This window comes from Alosa pseudoharengus, unplaced genomic scaffold, assembly GCF_046254945.1.
Source record: "Alosa pseudoharengus isolate Yale_2024_CS ecotype anadromous, Long Island Sound unplaced genomic scaffold, YU_APseudo_1.1 YU_APseudo_1.1_scf_29, whole genome shotgun sequence".
Classification (NCBI taxonomy): domain Eukaryota; kingdom Metazoa; phylum Chordata; class Actinopteri; order Clupeiformes; family Clupeidae; genus Alosa; species Alosa pseudoharengus.
In genome coordinates this window covers 408,443-419,969 of record NW_027468715.1, presented here as the reverse complement: position 1 = coordinate 419,969, position 11,527 = coordinate 408,443, and positions in this window count along the sequence as shown.

Here is an 11,527-nt window from a genome sequence, read left to right as displayed (position 1 = left end):
GACTCACGTTGTTTTACGCGACGGTGCCCTCTGCTCAGCGTCTTCCCGATCGCCCGCGACATCTTATGAAGTAGAGAACCTGAGTGTTTGTAACTGTTTGCGTCCTGTTTCTTGTGTTTTTTTACTGAGGGCAATCATATGAATCATTGATATCCATTGCAACACCCAGAGGAGTAAAAAATAATTTTACAAAATAGGGGAATGCTGCGATCGGCGGACTTTGACCTACGCACGCACGCACGCAGTCGCCGGCAGTCACGAGACTCTAATCATGTATAATGAGCACAGCATTAATCGGCGTCTCCGTAGCACACATGGGAAAGGCAGCGCTGTGCTACATAGCACTTTAAGAATGTCATCGCAGGTTCGATTCCAGCCTGATGCACCGTCCGGCCATTTCCGCGGTCTCGCGTTGTTTTACGCGACGGTGCCCTCTGCTCAGCGTCTTCCCGATCGCCGGCGACATCTTATGAAGCAGAGAACCTGAGTGTTTGTAACTGATTGCATTCCTGTTTCTTGTGTTTTTTTACTGAGGGCAATCATATGAATCATTGATATCCATTGCAACACCCAGAGGAGTAAAAAATAATTTTACAAAATAGGGGAATGCTGCGATCGGCGGACTTTGACCTACGCACGCACGCACGCAGTCGCCGGCAGTCACGAGACTCTAATCATGTATAATGAGCACAGCATTAATCGGCGTCTCCGTAGCACACATGGGAAAGGCAGCGCTGTGCTACATAGCACTTTAAGAATGTCATCGCAGGTTCGATTCCAGCCTGAAGCACCGTCCGGCCATTTCCGCGGTCTCGCGTTGTTTTACGCGACGGTGCCCTCTGCTCAGCGTCTTCCCGATCGCCGGCGACATCTTATGAAGCAGAGAACCTGAGTGTTTGTAACTGATTGCATTCCTGTTTCTTGTGTTTTTTTACTGAGGGCAATCATATGAATCATTGATATCCATTGCAACACCCAGGAGAGTAAAAAATAATTTTACAAAATAGGGGAATGCTGCGATCGGCGGACTTTGACCTACACACGCACGCACGCACGCAGTAGCCGGCAGTCACGAGACTCTAATCATGTATAATGAGCACTGCATTAATGGTGTCTCCGTAGCACACATGGGAAAGGCAGCGCTGTGCTACATAGCTCTTTAAGAATGGCATCGCCGGTTCGAATCCGGCCTGAAGCACCGTCCGGCAGTTTCCGCGGACTCACGTTGTTTTACGCGACGGTGCCCTCTGCTCAGCGTCTTCCCGATCGCCGGCGACATCTTATGAAGCAGAGAACCTGAGTGTTTGTAACTGATTGCATTCCTGTTTCTTGTGTTTTTTTACTGAGGGCAATCATATGAATCATTGATATCCATTGCAACAACCAGGAGAGTAAAAAATAATTTTACCTAATAGGGGAATGCCGCGATCAGCGGACTTTGACCTACGCACGCACGCACGCAGTAGCCGGCAGTCACGAGACTCTAATCATGTATAATGAGCACTGCATTAATCAGCGTCTCCGTAGCACACATGGGAAAGGCAGCGCTGTGCTACATAGCACTTTAAGAATGGCATCGCCAGTTCGAATCCGGCCTGAAGGTCCGGCAGTTTCCGCGGACTCACGTTGTTTTACGCGACGGTGCCCTCTGCTCAGCGTCTTCCCGATCGCCCGCGACATCTTATGAAGCAGAGAACCTGAGTGTTTGTAACTGATTGCATTCCTGTTTCTTGTGTTTTTTTACTGAGGGCAATCATATGAATCATTGATATCCATTGCAACACCCAGGAGAGTAAAAAATAATTTTACAAAATAGGGGAATGCTGCGATCGGCGGACTTTGACCTACACACGCACGCACGCACGCAGTAGCCGGCAGTCACGAGACTCTAATCATGTATAATGAGCAGTGCATTAATCGGTGTCTCCGTAGCACACATGGGAAAGGCAGCGCTGTGCTACATAGCACTTTAAGAATGTCATCGCAGGTTCGAATCCAGCCTGAAGCACAGTCCGGCTGTTTCCGCGGTCTCACGATGTTTTACGCGATGGTGCCCTCTGCTAAGCGTCTTCCCGATCGCCCGCGACATCTTATGAAGCAGAGTTTGTAACTGTTTGCGTCCTGTTTCTTGTGCTTTTTTACTGAGGGCAATCATATGAATCATTGATATCCATTGCAACACCCAGAGGACTAAAAAATAATTTTACAAAATAGGGGAATGCTGTGATCGGCGGACTTTGACCTACGCACGCACGCACGCAGTCGCCGGCAGTCACGAGACTCTAATCATGTATAATGAGCACAGCATTAATCGGCGTCTCCGTAGCACACATGGGAAAGGCAGCGCTGTGCTACATAGCACTTTAACAATGGCATTGCCGGTTCGAATCCGGCCTGAAGCACCGTCCGGCAGTTTCTGCGGACTCACGTTGTTTTACGCGAAGGTGCCCTCTGCTCAGCGTCTTCCCGATCGCCCGCGACATCTTATGAAGCAGAGAACCTGAGTGTTTGTAACTGTTTGCGTCCTGTTTCTTGTGTTTTTTTACTGAGGGCAATCATATCAATCATTGATATCCATTGTAACACCCAGGAGAGTAAAAAAGAATTTTAAAAAATAGGGGAATGCTGCGATCTGCGGACTTTGACCTACTCACGCACGCACACAGTAGCCGGCAGTCACGAGACTCTAATCATGTAATGAGCTCTGCATTAATCAGCGTCTCCATAGCACACATGGGAAAGGCAGCGCTCTGCTACATAGCACTTTAACCATGTCATCGCAGGTTCGAATCCGGCCTGAAGCACCTTCTGGCCCTTTCCGCGGTCTCACGTTGTTTTACGCGACGGTGCCCTCTGCTCAGCGTCTTCCCGATCGCCCGCGACATCTTATGAAGCAGAGAACCTGAGTGTTTGTAACTGTTTGCGTCCTGTTTCTTGTGTTTTTTTACTGAGGGCAATCATATGAATCATTGATATCCATTGCAACACCCAGAGGAGTAAAAAATAATTTTACAAAATAGGGGAATGCCGCGATCAGCGGACTTTGACCTACGCACGCACGCACGCAGTAGCCGGCAGTCACGAGACTCTAATCATGTATAATTCGCACTGCATTAATCAGCGTCTCCGTAGCACACATGGGAAAGGCAGCGCTGTGCTACATAGCACTTTAAGAATGGCATTGCAGGTTCGAATAAGGCCTGAAGCACCGTCCGACCATTTCCGCGGTCTCGCGTTGTTTTACGCGACGTGCCCTCTGCTCAGCGTCTTCCCGATCGCCCGCGACATCTTATGAAGCAGAGTTTGTAACTGTTTGCGTCCTGTTTCTTGTGTTTTTTTACTGAGGGCAATCATATGAATCATTGATATTCATTGCAACACCCAGAGGAGTAAAAAATAATTTTACAAAATAGGGGAATGCCGCGATCAGCGGACTTTGACCTACGCACGCACGCACGCAGTAGCCGGCAGTCACGAGACTCTAATCATGTATAATGAGCACTGCATTAATCAGCGTCTCCGTAGCACACATGGGAAAGGCAGCGCTGTGCTACATAGCACTTTAAGAATGGCATCGCCGGTTGGAATCCGGCCTGAAGGTCCGGCAGTTTCCGCGGACTCACGTTGTTTTACGCGACGGTGCCCTCTGCTCAGCGTCTTCCCGATCGCCCGCGACATCTTATGAAGCAGAGTTTGTAACTGTTTGCGTCCTGTTTCTTGTGTTTTTTTACTGAGGGCAAACATATGAATCATTGATATCCATTGCAACACCCAGGAGAGTAAAAAATAATTTTACAAAATAGGGGAATGCTGCGATCGGCGGACTTTGACCTACACACGCACGCACGCAAGCAGTAGCCGGCAGTCACGAGACTCTAATCATGTATAATGAGCACTGCATTAATCGGTGTCTCCGTAGCACACATGGGAAAGGCAGCGCTGTGCTACATAGCACTTTAAGAATGGCATTGCAGGTTCGAATAAGGCCTGAAGCACCGTCCGGCCATTTCCGCGGTCTCGCGTTGTTTTACGCGACGTGCCCTCTGCTCAGCGTCTTCCCGATCGCCGGCGACATCTTATGAAGCAGAGAACCTGAGTGTTTGTAACTGATTGCATTCCTGTTTCTTGTGTTTTTTTACTGAGGGCAATCATATGAATCATTGATATCCATTGCAACACCCAGAGGAGTAAAAAATAATTTTACAAAATAGGGGAATGCCACGATCAGCGGACTTTGACCTACGCACGCACGCACGCAGTAGCCGGCAGTCACGAGACTCTAATCATGTATAATGAGCACTGCATTAATGGTGTCTCAGTAGCACACATGGGAAAGGCAGCGCTGTGCTACATAGCACTTTAAGAATGTCATCGCAGGTTCGAATCCAGCCTGAAGCACCGTCCGGCCATTTCCGCGGTCTCGCGTTGTTTTAAGCGACGGTGCCCTCTGCTCAGCGTCTTCCCGATCGCCGGCGACATCTTATGAAGCAGAGAACCTGAGTGTTTGTAACTGATTGCATTCCTGTTTCTTGTGTTTTTTTACTGAGGGCAATCATATGAATCATTGATATCCATTGCAACACCCAGAGGAGTAAAAAATAATTTTACAAAATAGGGGAATGCCCCGATCGGCGGACTTTGACCTAGCAAGCACGCAGTAGCCGGCAGTCACGAGACTCTAATCATGTATAATGAGCACTGCATTAATCAGAGTCTCCGTAGCACACATGGGATAGGCAGCGCTGTGCTACATAGCACGTTAAGAATGGCATTGCAGGTTCGAATAAGGCCTGAAGCACCGTCCGGCCATTTCCGCGGTCTCACGTTGTTTTACGCGACGTGCCCTCTGCTCAGCGTCTTCCCGATCGCCCGCGACATCTTATGAAGCAGAGTTTGTAACTGTTTGCGTCCTGTTTCTTGTGTTTTTTTACTGAGGGCAATCATATGAATCATTGATATTCATTGCAACACCCAGAGGAGTAAAAAATAATTTTACAAAATAGGGGAATGCCGCGATCAGCGGACTTTGACCTACGCACGCACGCACGCAGTAGCCGGCAGTCACGAGACTCTAATCATGTATAATGAGCACTGCATTAATCAGCGTCTCCGTAGCACACATGGGAAAGGCAGCGCTGTGCTACATAGCACTTTAAGAATGGCATCGCCGGTTCGAATCCGGACTGAAGGTCCGGCAGTTTCCGCGGACTCACGTTGTTTTACGCGACGGTGCCCTCTGCTCAGCGTCTTCCCGATCGCCCGCGACATCTTATGAAGCAGAGTTTGTAACTGTTTGCGTCCTGTTTCTTGTGTTTTTTTACTGAGGGCAATCATATGAATCATTGATATCCATTGCAACACCCAGGAGAGTAAAAAATAATTTTACAAAATAGGGGAATGCTGCGATCGGCGGACTTTGACCTACACACGCACGCACGCAAGCAGTAGCCGGCAGTCACGAGACTCTAATCATGTATAATGAGCACTGCATTAATCGGTGTCTCCGTAGCACACATGGGAAAGGCAGCGCTGTGCTACATAGCACTTTAAGAATGGCATTGCAGGTTTGAATAAGGCCTGAAGCACCGTCCGGCCATTTCCGCGGTCTCGCGTTGTTTTACGCGACGTGCCCTCTGCTCAGCGTCTTCCCGATCGCCGGCGACATCTTATGAAGCAGAGAACCTGAGTGTTTGTAACTGATTGCATTCCTGTTTCTTGTGTTTTTTTACTGAGGGCAATCATATGAATCATTGATATCCATTGCAACACCCAGGAGAGTAAAACATAATTTTACAAAATAGGGGAATGCTGCGATCGGCGGACTTTGACCTACACACGCACGCACGCACGCAGTAGCCGGCAGTCACGAGACTCTAATCATGTATAATGAGCACTGCATTAATGGTGTCTCCGTAGCACACATGGGAAAGGCAGCGCTGTGCTACATAGCACTTTAAGAATGTCATCGCAGGTTCGAATCCAGCCTGAAGCACAGTCCGGCTGTTTCCGCGGTCTCACGATGTTTTACGCGACGGTGCCCTCTGCTCAGCGTCTTCCCGATCGCCCGCGACATCTTATGAAGCAGAGTTTGTAACTGTTTGCGTCCTGTTTCTTGTGCTTTTTTACTGAGGGCAATCATATGAATCATTGATATCCATTGCAACACCCAGAGGAGTAAAAAATAATTTTACAAAATAGGGGAATGCTGCGATCGGCGGACTTTGACCTACGCACGCACCCACGCAGTAGCCGGCAGTCACGAGACTCTAATCATGTATAATGAGCACTGCACTAATCAGCATCTCCGTAGCACATATGGGAAAGGCAGCGCTGTGCTACATAGCACTTTAAGAATGGCATTGCAGGTTCGAATAAGGCCTGAAGCACCGTCCGGCCATTTCCGCGGTCTCGCGTTGTTTTACGCGACGTGCCCTCTGCTCAGCGTCTTCCCGATCGCCGGCGACATCTTATGAAGCAGAGAACCTGAGTGTTTGTAACTGATTGCATTCCTGTTTCTTGTGTTTTTTTACTGAGGGCAATCATATGAATCATTGATATCCATTGCAACACCCAGGAGAGTAAAAAATAATTTTACAAAATAGGGGAATGCTGCGATCGGCGGACTTTGACCTACACACGCACGCACGCACGCAGTAGCCGGCAGTCACGAGACTCTAATCATGTATAATGAGCACTGCATTAATGGTGTCTCCGTAGCACACATGGGAAAGGCAGCGCTGTGCTACATAGCACTTTAAGAATGTCATCGCAGGTTCGAATCCAGCCTGAAGCACAGTCCGGCTGTTTCCGCGGTCTCACGATGTTTTACGCGACGGTGCCCTCTGCTCAGCGTCTTCCCGATCGCCCGCGACATCTTTTAAAGCAGAGTTTGTAACTGTTTGCGTCCTGTTTCTTGTGCTTTTTTACTGAGGGCAATCATATGAATCATTGATATCCATTGCAACACCCAGAGGAGTAAAAAATAATTTTACAAAATAGGGGAATGCTGCGATCGGCGGACTTTGACCTACGCACGCACCCACGCAGTAGCCGGCAGTCACGAGACTCTAATCATGTATAATGAGCACTGCACTAATCAGCATCTCCGTAGCACATATGGGAAAGGCAGCGCTGTGCTACATAGCACTTTAAGAATGGCATTGCAGGTTCGAATAAGGCCTGAAGCACCGTCCGGCCATTTCCGCGGTCTCGCGTTGTTTTACGCGACGTGCCCTCTGCTCAGCGTCTTCCCGATCGCCCGCGACATCTTATGAAGCAGAGAACCTGAGTGTTTGTAACTGTTTGCGTCCTGTTTCTTGTGTTTTTTTACTGAGGGCAATCACATGAATCATTGATATCCATTGCAACACCCAGAGGAGTAAAAAATATTTTACAAAATAGGGGAATGCCGCGATCAGCGGACTTTGACCTACGCACGCACGCACGCAGTAGCCGGCAGTCACGAGACTCTAATCATGTATAATTAGCACTACATTAATCAGCGTCTCCGTAGCACACATGGGAAAGGCAGCGCTGTGCTACATAGCACTTTAAGAATGGCATTGCCGGTTCGAATCCGGCCTGAAGCACCGTCCGGCAGTTTCCGCGGACTCACGTTGTTTTACGCGACGGTGCCCTCTGCTCAGCGTCTTCCCGATCGCCCGCGACATCTTATGAAGCAGAGTTTGTAACTGTTTGCCTCCTGTTTCTTGTGCTTTTTTACTGAGGGCAATCATATGAATCATTGATATCCATTGCAACACCCAGAGGAGTAAAAAATTATTTTACAAAATAGGGGAATGCTGCGATCGTCGGACTTTGACCTACGCACGCACCCACGCAGTAGCCGGCAGTCACGAGACTCTAATCATGTATAATGAGCACTGCACTAATCAGCATCTCCGTAGCACATATGGGAAAGGCAGCGCTGTGCTACATAGCACTTTAAGAATGGCATTGCAGGTTCGAATAAGGCCTGAAGCACCGTCCGGCCATTTCCGCGGTCTCACGTTGTTTTACGCGACGTGCCCTCTGCTCAGCGTCTTCCCGATCGCCGGCGACATCTTATGAAGCAGAGAACCTGAGTGTTTGTAACTGATTGCATTCCTGTTTCTTGTGTTTTTTTACTGAGGGCAATCATATGAATCATTGATATCCATTGCAACACCCAGGAGAGTAAAAAATAATTTTACAAAATAGGGGAATGCTGCGATCGGCGGACTTTGACCTACACACGCACGCACGCACGCAGTAGCCGGCAGTCACGAGACTCTAATCATGTATAATGAGCACTGCATTAATGGTGTCTCCGTAGCACACATGGGAAAGGCAGCGCTGTGCTACATAGCAATTTAAGAATGTCATCGCAGGTTCGAATCCAGCCTGAAGCACAGTCCAGCTGTTTCCGCGGTCTCACGATGTTTTACGCGACGGTGCCCTCTGCTCAGCGTCTTCCCGATCGCCCGCGACATCTTATGAAGCAGAGTTTGTCCATACAGTAATCAGCGCTCTGTTGCAATTGCGTGTCTGTTTCTAAATGTTTGCTGTCTGCCTGTTGTGCTGTTTACAGAGGGCACTTATATTAACCACTGATATCAATTGCAACAGCCGGAGAAATAAAAAAAAAATTTCTACGAGGAGGGCCTTTGGCTTACAAACGCTACGGCCAACGTCACGAGACTGTCATAATGGATAGAAAACCGAGAACTACAGTAATCAGCGCTCCCGTAGCACAATGGACTGGACGTCACTGTTTAAAGCACTTGAAGCATTGTGCCGGCGTCGCAGTTTCTGATCGATCGTGCTTCATGACGTGACCTTCCCGTTAATTTTACCGATGTCCGGTAGCGTAGTCAGTGCAATCGCGAGTGCGTGCGTGTGTAGGTGCGTGCGTGCGTGCGATCTCGCGATCTCTTAAGAAGCCAATTGCGTGTCTGTTTCTAAATGTTTGCTGTCTGCCTGTTGTGCTGTTTACAGAGGGCACTTATATTAACCACTGATATCAATTGCAACAGCCGGAGAAATAAAAAATATTTTTCTACGAGGAGGGCCTTTGGCTTACAAACGCTATGGCCAACGTCACGAGACTGTCATAATGGAAAGAACACCCAGCACTACATGACACAGCGCTCACGTAGCACAATGGACTAGACGTCGGTGTGCAAAGCACTTGCATTGTGCCAGCGTCGCAGGTTCTAATCTTGCTTCATGAGGTGACCAACTCTGTCACGCGGTCTTCCGTTCATTTTGCCGTTGTCCGGTAGCCTGCGTGCGTGTGTAGGTGCGTGCGTGCGTGCGATCTCGCGATCTCTTAAGAAGCCAATTGCGTGTCTGTTTCTAAATGTTTGCTGTCTGCCTGTTGTGCTGTTTACAGAGGGCACTTATATTAACCACTGATATCAATTGCAACAGCCGGAGAAATAAAAAAAAAATTTCTACGAGGAGGGCCTTTGGCTTACAAACGCTACGGCCAACGTCACGAGACTGTCATAATGGATAGAAAACCGAGAACTACAGTAATCAGCGCTCCCGTAGCACAATGGACTGGACGTCACTGTTTAAAGCACTTGAAGCATTGTGCCGGCGTCGCAGTTTCTGATCGTGCTTCATGACGTGACCTTCCCGTTAATTTTACCGATGTCCGGTAGCGTAGTCAGTGCAATCGCGAGTGCGTGCGTGTGTAGGTGCGTGCGTGCATGCGATCTCGCGATCTCTTAAGAAGCCAATTGCGTGTCTGTTTCTAAATGTTTGCTGTCTGCCTGTTGTGCTGTTTACAGAGGGCACTTATATCAATTGCAACAGCCGGAGAAATAAAAATATTTTTTTACGAGGAGGGCCTTTGGCTTACAAACGCTACGGCCAACGTCACGAGACTGTCATAATGGATAGAACACCCAGCACTACATCAAACAGAAGCAGCAATTTGTCAGTGTGGCACAATTACAAAATAGTGCTAATAGATAGATAGATACTTTATTGATGCCCAAGGGGAAATTCAAGCTATTAATATGAGATGTTACTCAGTGTGGAACAGTAAACTTTCAATGTGGGGAGTTCATGAGCCAATGATCCGCTGTACTGATGTAACTACGCGTTGCAGTGAACCACAGGATGTGAGGATGTGCAGAATGTGAGGATGCGCAAGATGTGAGGATGTTGAGGATGATTATGTTAATTGAAGAGCAATCAGAATTGAAATCCCTGCTCTCCCAACATGTCAGGAGAACCACAGATGAGCGAAATTGGTAGTGGAACACTTCTTTCTGTACATGTTCTGTTGGTCAGGATATCAGGAGCAAATACCTGTGAAAAAGTAGAAGTAGAGGGCTGAATTTTAGATGTGACTGGAGCATACAAGATCTTCCCTAAAAATAACAACAACATCAACAACACCAAGAACAAGAACAATAATAACAAGAACAACAAGAGAAGCAACAAGAACAACAAGAACAAGAACAACAAGAGCAACAACAACAACAAAAGCAACTCACTAATAAACATTAATTGTGATACAAGAGAATATGTGTTTGGCCAGGTTATAGTTAATTGCTAATGTGTGTTTGTCTATCGATACAGAAAGCGCTTTCAGATATAACCTCCGGAGTACATGCGGAGGTTTGTCAAACGGAGGTCCTACCCTTCGGATGATTCAGATATGATGCTAACCTGCGGACCTAATACTGACCTTATACGGACGTATGTGTGAACGACATACACGCACATTACAGAATCTCCGTGTGGTTGTCGAGTGAGGGGTGGGGGCTTGTAGAGTTCACAAGCTGCGAGATATGACGCAGAATACATGCGGCCGCTGCCTGTCACAGCTGCTTTTTGTTTAAAAAGTGTAGCCTATGCATTATAGGCTAAAGAAGATAAATCTATTGTGCGTAGGCTAATACTTGAAGTAGGATAGTCACGTAAGTGCGCACATACAGTATTTGTATGTGTGCTTCGAATAAACACATTTATCTGTTTTCAACGTTATGTACCAGAATCTGGTTTGTGTTGGAGAGAGAGAGCATGCACCAACCTGGTCTCACGGGAATCCGTGAAATAGCCACGGACGCTTAACTCAAAATCCGTGGTGGGCCCACGGAATCACTGAAATTTCCGTGAAACTCACACGGATTTCGATTCAATGCAAGTTAATGACACTCATATCCCGTGGCTATTTCACGGATCCCCGTTTAAACAACTGTTATCTTATTGGGAAACACACTTTTGATACATTCAGTTCGATTTTTATTGCCTTTTTTAGTGTCTGTGTAATGTTAGCCTGTCAGGCGTTGCATTCCATCCCTGTTTCAACAACTGAGTGCAGATTTCCTCTCAACGGAAGTTACATTTCCGTGAAACACACACGGATTTCGTTCCAATGCAAGTTAATGACAATATATTCCGTGGCTATTTCACGGATCCCCGTTTAACAACTGAGTGCAGATTTCGCTCAACGGATGTTGTTATCTTATTGGGAAACACACTTTTGATACAATCAGTTCGATTTTTATGTAATGTTAGCCTGTCAGGC